This window comes from Caretta caretta, chromosome 12, assembly GCF_965140235.1.
Source record: "Caretta caretta isolate rCarCar2 chromosome 12, rCarCar1.hap1, whole genome shotgun sequence".
Taxonomy (NCBI): Eukaryota; Metazoa; Chordata; order Testudines; family Cheloniidae; genus Caretta; species Caretta caretta.
Window position 1 is genome coordinate 39,998,619 of NC_134217.1, and position 9,457 is coordinate 40,008,075.

Sequence of the window (9,457 nt, forward strand, 5' to 3'; positions counted from 1 at the left end):
CTACACCCATTGAACACGCTGTTCACAATTGCTGTTTGGGGTTCCTCTCCTCCAACTCCATCCTAGCCCCTCTCCAATCCAGCTTCCACCCCTGACACACCACTTGAAACTGCTCTTGCCAAAGTCTCTAAGGACCTCTTCATAGCCAAAGCTCAGAACCCGTACTCCATCCTCATCCTTCTTCACCTGTCAGTGGCCTTCAACACAGTTAGGCAGGTGCTTCTTCTGGAAATCCTGTCCTCCCTTGGCTTCTGCAACTCTGTCCTCTCCTGGTTCTTCACCTGCCTCTCTAATTGCTCCTGCAGTGTATCCTTCAGAAGATCCACCTCATCCCTCTTCCAAATTTCCACAAGGCTCTGTCTTTGGTTCTCTTCTCCCTCTGCACCTTATCTCTGGATAATCTCATCTGCAAATACAAATTCAACTACCACCCCTTTGCTGACACAGCTATACCTCTCTACTCCAGACCCGTCTCCTTCCATCCCAAAGAGAATCTCATCCTGTCTCTCTGATATCTCCTCATGGATGTCTAGCATCAGCTCACATTTCACATGGCTAAAACAGGAGCTCCCAGTCACCCCCTCTTCCACGTCTTCCCCTCTACCTCCTGTCGTGATCACTGTGGACAAAACCACCATCCTACCTGTCACTCAAGCCTGGGCATCATCTTCAACTAGGACCTTACATCCAGGCTGGGTCTAAGTCTTGCATAACATCTCTAAACTGTGGCCTTTCCTATCCAGCCACACAGCTAAAATTCTCGTCCAGGCTCTCACTATCTTACATCTTATTATGGCAAACATCCTTCTCTCTGGCCTTGACAAATGCAGGCCTACCCCATTGTATCCTTTCACAATGCCGCTTGCAAAGGTTATAGTCTTAGCCCGTTATTTTGACCATGTCACTCCTTGCTTTGCACCCCTTTACTGGCTCCCTCTGCTCGATCATATCAAACCTAAGCTGCTGGTCTTCCTTGTCAAGGCCCTTCATGACCTATCCCCATCCTACCAATCATTTCTCATTCGGTTTCAAAACGTTGACCCCCTACCTCTGATTGGCCCATGATACCAGCCTACATCACCCACTTGTTACATTTTCAAACCAACCCCTTGTTTTCTCCCGCGCCGCCCTGCACACTTGGGAGGAGCTCCGCTAAACATCCACAAATCTAACTTCTCTGGCTTCCCTCGGGGGCACCTGGCATTGGCCATTGTCAGAAGATAGGACACTGGGCTAGATGGGCCTTTGGTCTGACCCAATTTGGCCGTTCTTATGTTCAGATCTCTCCTCAAATCTCTCCTCTGCTGTGATGCTTGTGAAAAACTTGACAAGCGTTAGGCTGCTGGAGTGCAGAGACCACAGCCTGTCATGCGGTGTTCCCCCATTGGTCTGTCTCTGTTCCGCTGTTGTCCCTTTTCGTGGACTGTCAGATCCTTGGGGCAGGGACCACCTTCTTGCGCTGTTCAAACACAGAACCTAGCACCCTCGGGCCCATGACTGCGGGTTCCTAGTGCTACAGTAATGCAAATAAATAATAATAATAAATGATAGGCACTCCTCACGCATTTTATTATTTACAGTGGGTCTTATTCACTCACATTGTAGGCAGACAACTTGAAGTTAAGTGTCCTCTGGGCTGCATCCATCCGTCTATCTAATCCTCCTCATTTAGGTTCTCACCCCTGAGTTCCCTCTGAAGCCACAGTGACTGTTACAGTTGTAATGCCCACTCCCGCGAGCCTCTGTGCACACAGCTCCTTTGGGGTGACACTGGTGTAACTGAGGGGCATCTGGCCCACTATCGCTTGGTTCTTCAGACATTTTGCTGCTCTGCTGCTGGCGGCCGTTCTCGGTGAAGGTGCAGACGGACAAGCCCTCTTAGCTCCTCCCCCTGTCCCCGGGCCTGGGGCAGGAGTGGTTCATGGTGCAGCCTGTCAAGTGTTTTGTCTGGTCTAGTTTAGAGTAGGGTCCCACCCGCTCCCTGGTCCCACAGCCTCACACGTCTCACTAACAGGAAGGTGTTCCTCACATTCATTCTCAAGTGTCCCTTTTTTCGGGTCACCCCGTCACCCCACCAGGGCTCTCCCCACACAGCCCCCTCCCCTCCTTGGAGTTCACACCTATCAGCCAGCTCAAGGCCCAAGGCACGTTCCACCTCTAAGCTAGACAGATTTAGCTCATCTAGGCGCTGGAGCTAGCTGAGGGGTGTGAGGCGTGCCGGGCCCAGGGACAGCGTGGGTCTCGTAGCTGTGTGCGTGCTGGTGGGGTCTGAGGGTGGGCAGCAGGGTGGGCTAAGAGTAAATGAGACCAGGAGCCTCCCGAATTCCAGTGCCCACCCCACTCAGAAAAACACAGTGCCACCCAGGAGAGACTTTATCCACGCTCCTTCAGCCAGGCCCCGCCACCCTGAGGGTTTCCCTCCCTCATGAAAGGCTCCAGAGGTGATCCCGGCAATTACAGGCTGGCGCGCCTAACTTCAGTACCCGGAAAACTAGGTGCAACTAGAGTAAAGAACAGAAGTGTCAGAAACAGAGACGAACAAATCATGTTGGGGAAGAGACAACATGGCTTTTGTAAAGGGAAATCACGCCTCGCCAATCGATTAGAATCCTTTGAGGGGCTCAGCAAGTGCAGACCATTAGTCTGGCGCAGTATGGCCGTTGCTGTGTTCTCCTTCCACATGGCCAAGGCCTAGGTGCTCCTAGAGTAGGGGCAGCCTTTCTTGGGGACTTCCAGTTGGGCAGGAAAAAGCTTGGTGGCTCCAAAACACCATCAGGCTGTTGTGCTCAGCTGAGCTTTCTGAGCCTGTCGCTGGGCAGAGACATGAGCACAGAGCAGCCTGTTCAGCCCCCTGAGCCAGCCTCCAGCTCCCACCCCACAAGGGGCACATCCCTACAGTCCAGGTGCTCACGGTTGGAGGGCCCTTCCCCTGAGTGGGAGAAACGGAGACGCTGACTAATGCCACAGTGGAGTTGTTCAGGCCTCCAGGCTCCTCTCCAGCAGCCCCGTCCCCAGTGCAGGGCAAGCAGAAACCAGTACAGCCAGAGAACAAGCCAGCACAGTGCATTCAGAACCCGTTACCGAAGGGGGAGAGATGGCGCAGCAGACCCGCTGGGGGACCTCGCCTTGCTCTTTAGTGCACTGCAGATGTTCCATATGGCAGAGCAATGGCCTGGACGCGAGCTGTAAATACAGAGCGATTGGAATTGTAATATGGCTTAGCGCTTCCCGAAGGCTCCGTCTGGGCCCGCATGCTTTGCCACCTGTAACTAAGCGATAGGGCTGGGTGACATTTTTCAGCTGAAACAAAAAATGTAGATTTGGCGACACTAAAATGTTTGGCAAATTTGTATTGAATTCACCGAATTGTTTCAGTTGAAAAAGAAACAAAATTCTGAACCGTTTAGATTTTGCAGCTCAAAACTATTTTGTTTCTAAGTTTCCATCAATTTTATTTAAAAAACTTGCTTAGAATCAAAATGAAACATTTCCTTCAATCCCAAACAATATTTTTGGACAGTTTGATTCACTGAAAATTTTGAAACAAAACCTGTTTCAGGGTGCCCGGAAACCATTCCCTTTTCAGAATTGCCAGCAAACTGGAAAATCCATTATTTGCAAACTATTCATATTTGAATAAAACATAAAATCACCACTGATGCAGTCTGCAAATTACACCAGCATTGGGGAATGGTGGATAATGACACATGATAAATGATAAAGGTCACTGCTTCAGTGTAATTTGGATCGCTTGGTAAACTGGGACAAAGCAAACCGCATGCGTTTAATACCGATAAATGGAAAGGTACACATCTAGGAACAAAGAACGTCGGCCATACTTACACCGTGTGGCGGGGAGGGACCTCTACTCTGGGTAAGCAGTGTCTGTGAAAAAGATTTAGGGGTCGTGGTGGATAATCAGCTGAACATGAGCTCTCAAATCAACAGTGTGGGCAGAAGATTTAACTGGGAATTGGTCCTGCTTCGAGCAGGGGGTTGGACTAGATGACCTTCTGGGGTCCCTTCCAACCCTTATATTCTATGATTCTATGATTCTAAGAGCTAATGGGATCCTGGGATGTACAAACAGGGGAATCTCAGGTAGGGGTGGAGAGGTTATTTTCCCTCTGTATTTGGCACTGGTGCGAGCACTGCTGGAACCCTGTGTCCAGTTCTGGGGCCCACAATTCAAGAAGGATGTTGATAAATTGGAGAGGGGTCAGAGAAGAGCCTTGAGAATGATTAAAGGGTTAGAAAACCTGCCTTCGAGTGATGGACTCAGGAAGCTCTACCTATTTCACATGACAGAGAAGGTGAAGGGGTGACTTGATAACAGTCTGTAAGCACCTACTTGCGGAACAAATATTTAACAATGGGTTCTTCAGTCTAGCAGAGAAAGGTCTAACATGATCCAATGGCTAGAAGTTGAAGCCAGACCAATTCAGATTGGAAATAAGGGGTACATTTTTAACCATGAGGGTAATTAACCACTGGAACAACTTACCTAGGGTCACGGTGGATTCCCCATCACTGACAATTTTTACAATCAAGATGGGCTGTTTTTCTGAAAGCTCTGCTCTGAGAATTATCGTGGGGCAGGTCTCTGGCCTCTGCTATACAGGAGTTCAGACTAGATGATCACAATGGTCCTGTCTGGCTTTGTAGTCTGTGAATCTATGACTAGGGATGGACCCAGACTAATACCCTTTATTTACACTCTGTCGGCTAGTTCAGTTCACAGAACAGAAGTCAGGCCCTTGCCACCCTGAACCAGCACTGAAAGCTTTGGTAAGACCCTGCAGTCGCAGTCACAGGGCCTGTGGTGTGTCCCCATCCTGGTCTCTGCGCGCACCCTGTCAAGTGTCAGGCCTTGTGCCTCTACCTGTCCCATGGTGCTGAAACCCTCCCACCCTTAGAGGGGCCCTAGGGTGCAGCCCCAGGGTGCAGCCCCCTGCATATCTCCCATGCTTACCCAGCAGTTCTGATTAGGTTCAGGACTTGGGGAGTCTGTGGCCAGTGGTATATCAGTCACCAGCCAGGATGCTGAAACCAAAGCATGGCTGATTTTAACAGTAGGAACAAAGCATTTAGAGAGAGGATTTTAAAACAACAGACTGTCTCCATGTCAGTCTGTAGGCCCTGACTGCTGACATCCCTGGATGGTGACTGAGGCAGGCCGAGTTCTTCAGACACCCCAGCAGGTCCCAGTGTCTCAGCCTCGCTCCCCTCTCTTTGGACAGTGTTCCATGTTTAGACCAGACAGAGTTCTTCTAATATCCTCTGTTTGTGGGCCTTTTCCAGCCCTGGCATCCTCTCTTAGCCACTCTAACGTTTGCTGAGAAGTGGCATATCTTTTGCCATTCTTTTCCCTTCCTGCTCGTTTCTCCTGACAACCCCCCACCCCGGATATTCATCCAGTAACATCCCAAAAACCAGGTCGCTGTTCAGTATTCATCCCATTGTACAGAGCTGCTCCAGACCCAGCGCTGCTGTGTCAATTACATTCACCTCATTCCCTTCATCCGGGAGCTCTGCTGTGCTCACAAAAAGAGAGCCAGCTTTTTCTGGCAAGTTCTGTCCTTTATCAGCTCATACTGCTAATTGCTCGTGGGTCCATTGTCTTCTCCAAGTTTAACAGGAGGTTTTTCCCCTATTAATATTTGTTCTGTTGCTCTACAAAGAACAGTTGCTCGCATCGCCGATTATTGTGGTCATTGCCAGAATCACCCCTCTTTGTGTTTTTGAAGATCAAAGCTAGATTTGCTTGTCTCTGATCTCCTGATACGTCCCCCGGTTTCCATGTCTTTTCAAAAATTGTCATTGGTACAGTGTGACGATGTGACGCAGCAGGGAGGGGGGAGTGTTGACCTGGGAATGTGCCCTGGGGATGGGAGACCTGAGAGCCTGTCACCTGAGCCAGGAGGGGGAGGGGGAGGTGACACCTCTGCCCAGGAATGTGAAGACAGGCTGCAGGAGAGAGCCTGCTGGGGGGGTTTAGTTTCAGTTTGGGGCTGGGTGGAGGAACACAGGGAACCCCAGGGCTGGGGTCTAAGCTCCCTGCTCCCCCAGAAGGACTTGACTGAGGGGTCCTGGGTGTACCCACAAGCTCTGTTGTGGACTGTGTTCCTGTTGTCCAATAAACCTTCTGTTTTACTGGCTGGCTGAGAGTCTCAGTGAATCCCAGGAAGAGGGGTGCAGGACCTGGACTCCCCCACACTCCGTGACATACAGTAAGTTTTTTCACTAATTCCCTTATTGCCTAGCATGCATCTTGGCCAGACCAGCTGATTTGCACAAGTTTCCGTTTTTCCAGGTATTCCCTAACCTGCTGTTTATCAACAGACATTTGTATAAAGTTTTCTCCCTTTTTCCAGATGTCTTTTGTTTCATTTTCTGTGTGGGAACAGATCTGAAAAGAAGCTCGGCATCCCAGCCCTTTCGGAGTGCATATTAATTCCATCCCCTTGTCATTTCATTAAGAGACCTACTGTCTCCCTGGTGGTTCCTTTCTATTGACATATTTATAATAAATACCTTCATACTCACCACAGTCCCTTCAGGCACAGTCACTCCTGCTGCTTTTCTGCTGGCCTTCCCTATCCCCTGCAAGCTGTCCCTGACTGTGCATTCCTGCTGGGTTATCTCCTGCACATTTTCCACTTATTGCAAAAGAGTGCGGTTTTTTTATCCTCTTCTCTCTCATCAAGCCATATTTGCCACTTCTAGCTCCTTATGCTGTTCCTGTTCCTTACAGTCTTTTGTGCCTAAAATATATTGTCTCTTAGAATTTCCCAGTTGCCTTCTACGCTGTTGGATTTCAACATTTCCTCTAATCAGATGTTATTCACTAGATGTTTTAAATTCCCCATGCCCCTGGGCTGCTGAGATCCCATTCCTTACACTGCTAAATTCAACCTTCCCTGTTATTCTCAATCACCTCCTGCTCAGTAAAAGCAGATCCAGGGTGGTTGTGCTCTGTGGGAAGCCCCCACCCTCTAGCTCACCAAGGCGTGTTCTCTGGAAGTTGGGGAGCTCTTTGATCAGGAGCGGATGGCTGTGTTTGCTACCAGACATGTGTCCGGGCAGCTAAGCTCTTCCATGAATATGGACTCCTGTGGGTTGGAGGATGTTCTCCCTCCCCTCCTCTCCAGGCAGGGTGGCTTTTAGCAGATGCCCACTGTCATTTCTCCTTTGTTCTTCATGCCTCAAGTATTTCATCACCTCCCTTGTCATTGTCTAATTGTTCTTCGCTGTCTTCTTTCTCCTTGCTGGGTCCCCATGCTACCTGCCGCCTTACAGACATCTCAGCATGGCAATGCTCTTCTTATTCATCCCCTTGTCTTCCCAAGCACCTCTGCCTGCTGTCATGCTTAGGGTGCTGGAGTAACTGGGCCTGCCTCACTATCTAAGTTAAGCAAAAGCTCCCGTTCTCTCCCATTCCTGCCTTACAAACCCTGGCAGATTTAGATAATGAGACTGGGACCCCGTTCTGCTTACATGGAGAGCCCTACTTGCAGGAGCTATTCCAATAATCCACCAACCCCAGACCCTTCTCTCTGCATCATCAGCACACCTGGATGAGTGCCTCGGGCTTGTTTCCTCTGAGTGTAGAGAGATCCGCTGGGATCAATCTCCACTCAGGTCTGACACCGGGGGCATTTCTGGAAAGGTCACGAGCATAACCCTCCCGCGCCAGTTCTCTTCCTGGGTCCCCGGGCTGGCTTCTGTTCAGACAGGAAGAAAAGGAGTACTTGTGGCACCTTAGAGACTAACCAATTTATTTGAGCATGAGCTTTCGTATGAAGTGAGCTGTAGCTCACGAAAGCTCATGCTCAAATAAATTGGTTAGTCTCTAAGGTGCCACAAGTACTCCTTTTCTTTTTGCGAATACAGACTAACACGGCTGTTCCTCTGAAACCTGTTCAGACAGGAACTTCCTTGGTTGAGCTGGGTACCTTCCTGTGATGTCCTTGTCCCTGAAACAAGTGTCAGTATCTCCCCATAGACTGGCCCCAGGGCTCCCGGGTGCAGGGAGGCAATATTGCTGGCACCACCCCTACAAAGTGTGGGGTAGAAGTGAGTGGACTCATTGAAGTCAGCCAACTATGCTCGCTTCAGGTCCATACGCCCAGCCCCTCAGTGGCCTGTTCCCTGTGTGGGTTGGGGCCAGTGAGAATGGGCAAGAGGCTCTTGCTGCCCGCTTCAAATGTGTGCTTGGTGTTTGGCCATCACTTTAGAACAATTCCAATGAAACAGGAGAAAATAGAGAGCAGCTGGGGCTAATCTGAGTATCTCTGGGGCATCTCTGTTCCCCCCCAGCCCTGCTCCATCATCCCCTGCCATGACTGACAAATAGACTGAGCCAAGGGAAAACCTGCCCCGGGTCACCTCCCTGCTACCTTAGGGGGATGCATGCCTCGTACATCACTGCAGGGCCCCGAGACAAAGTCGGCCAGCTGCTCCCCCAGAGCCCCACCGGCACATACCTTCGGGGGGGCTGGCTCTGAACTGCCAATACCTCCCCTGTGGAAGGGAGGAAGCAGTGCAGGCTGTAGGAAACCCGGGCTTCCAGCTGCAGACGGATTGTCTTAAAGCGCCCCAGGGGCGCTCGAACAATTTGTACAGTGGGGGTGCTGAGAGCCGTTGAACCAAACTGTCAGTCCTGGATAGGATGGAAACCACTTCAAGCCGGGGGCACGGCAGCCCTCCCCGTTCCAGCCCCTGTGTGCTGGGGCACCAGCCGACACAGCCTTCTAATAGGTTTACCCCTTAATCGGGTTTTCATTTTGTGGAGTTCTTGCTAAACACAGGCCCCATGCAGGCAGGAGGGAGACAGAGAATAGTCACCAAAACTGACCTTGCCAGTGAGAATCTCAAAGTGCCTTACAAGTGTCTCCGCTCCCTGGACGGCCATGCCCTGAGATCCCGCTCTGGCATTCATCCTCAGTCTAATTGATAGGTATCATCCGTGCTGCTCAAAGGGCCTCATCCGGAGCAGGGCCTCCACGGTGCTAGGTGCTGTACACACCCATGTGAAATCACACTCCCTGCCCTGCATAGCTTTGTGGATGGGGAAACTGGGGCACAGAGAGGTTAATGGCCAAAAATTGTAGGTGTTGTTAAAAAAAAGCTTTTTGAAAACCTCGTCTCCATCTCAAAAAAAAGTGAGTGACACCAGTTTTAACCCAACATAAGACCGCCCCCCCCACACCCCATGCCGTGTTTGCAGCCAGTGGTGCAGCATTGTGTACGGTCCTCAGCTCTCCTGAACTGAGGTGAGAGATGTGCAAAAAGCCACTCAGCGGCCCCCCCCCAGTGAGAGGGGAACTGGAGCCCAGAGCAGCTCCGTCTTAATGATGGCAGCTGGTGTTTGTGGGACGGGTAAAAGCAGGTCCCTCGCTATGACTGTCAACCTGATCCAGTCACTTCAAGGAACCTTCGCTCGTCATTTTACAGA